At 43.1% G+C, this 1854-nt stretch overlaps 1 long non-coding RNA gene across 1 annotated transcript; it reads left to right on the forward strand.

Annotated features, from left to right (window-relative positions):
• Positions 1-520: 520 nt before the first annotated feature.
• On the forward strand, positions 521-1372 carry LOC143961143 (uncharacterized). Its single transcript, XR_013270420.1, has 3 exons — positions 521-617; positions 933-1008; positions 1114-1372. It is a non-coding gene; the product is annotated as an uncharacterized LOC143961143 (long non-coding RNA).
• The last annotated feature ends 482 nt before the right edge of the window (positions 1373-1854 follow it).

Here is a 1854-nt window from a genome sequence, read left to right on the forward strand (position 1 = left end):
GTGCGCGATGGTTGCATGGCCGTGCGAGTGCGCGGTGTGGGTGGGCGGACCCCCGTGACATCAGACGCCGCCGTTTAGCGGCGTACGCTGATGCCGGAAGGGTTGGGGGCTTAAATAGTGGTCTGTGTTAGACCACTGTTGAGCAGTTTTCAGGACTCCACATGCCGGGTTGCGCTGTTGGACATGTTTATACAGGTTAGAGTATTGCTGTTTTTGTACCCAATGACTAGGACCTCTAGTACCCTAGGTCTCCTGGTCTTATCTTACTTTATGCCTTTTTTCATATGTGCTTAAAGTGATTGCTCTGTGTGTACCCCCACAGATGGCGATCAATACCCAGGTTCATGTTTGTTTCCTGGCTAATGAATTACCATATTAATTATCATGATTACCTGGTGTGCTAACCTGCAATACACCTGTGGTGTCCATCTACAACAGCAACCTGTGCATACATGCTTACCAGTTCCCCCCTTTGGGGAGTGTATTATATATATATATAGTAGGTGATACCTGCCCTGCACACTATACATTTGTATTCCTTGGCTACTATGGTGTTGCCCTGTTCGATCTCTCTCTATGAACATGGGTGGTGTGCACTGGATAATATAGCACAAACGGTATGTTTGGCTTTTACTTTCACACTTGTTTCACTTATATCCTTTTTACCTTATTTTTTGTGGTGGTTTGCCCTTTTCCACATTTCTTTTTCCTTTTCTTCCCAATTTGGTCACATTTCTTTGGTAATTTTTTCTTGCGTAGGACACCTTAGGATGCACAATTAAACACTTCCTTTTTATAGGCTCTCTTTACAGCCCCTATACACAGTCTATTTTCCATCCCTTTTCACCTATATATCGCTCTTTAGGTGTGTATAGGTTAATGTCTCATCTCACTTTAACTTTCATATCATATATATCTGTTTAAATTTGAAGAGTCCTTTACAACCCCCCGCATCTGCCGTGGGAGGAAACCGATGGGTCCTGTGATCTACTGCTTCCTCCTTTATGGGTGAGCTGATCCCCTCGCTATTTAAATTACTGTAACTCTTCTGTTATGTCATTATATGATTCGCTGCTATTTGATTATTTGCAAATATTTTTATTTACTCTGTAGACTATCCTCCTGAAGAAGCGGTTCGCCGCGAAACCGGTAGAGGAAACGTTTCTGTACCCCTCTTCAATAGAAACCTTACGGGCTTACCCGTCGGTAGTTTATTAAATTGTGGTGTATATGATTTTAGCAATATGAAAGTTTTGATGGATTTCATTTTTTTGTCCTTATTAAATTACTTGTAATTTTTTTATAACAAAGTCTTTTATGATTTATTTAGTACCGCAATAGTCCCCTCAACAAACATTTTTGGGTGTGGATATCAAGGGAGCAGCTTCAACTCTTCTGGGAAGGCTGTCCACAAGGTTTAGGAGTGTGTCTATGGGAATGTTTGACCATATGTGAGGTCAGGCACTAATGTTGGATGAGAAGGCCTGGCTCGCAGTCTCTAATTCATCCCAAAGATGTTCTATCAGGTTGAGGTCAGGGCTTTGTGCAAGCTAGTCAAGTTCCTCCACCCCAAACTTGCTCATCCATGTCTTTATAGACCTTGCTTTGTGCACTGGTCCAGATCATTTGGTGGAGTGTGTCTATGGGAATGTTTGACCAATAGTCCAGAAGCACATCTGTGCGGTGAGGCACTGATGTTGGATGACAAGGTCTGGCTCGCAGTCTCCGCTCTAATTCATCCCAAAGGTGTTCTATCGGGTTGAGGTCAAGACTCTGTGCAGGCCAGTTAAATTCCTCCACCTCAAACTCGCTCATCCATGTCTTTATCAACCTTGCTTTGTGCACTGGTCCAGA

The sequence above is a fragment of the Lithobates pipiens genome, unplaced genomic scaffold (genome assembly GCF_037356315.1).
Source record: "Lithobates pipiens isolate NorthernLeopardFrog02 unplaced genomic scaffold, aLitPip1_a1.2 Scaffold_11, whole genome shotgun sequence".
In the NCBI taxonomy this organism is placed as follows: Eukaryota; Metazoa; Chordata; class Amphibia; order Anura; family Ranidae; genus Lithobates; species Lithobates pipiens.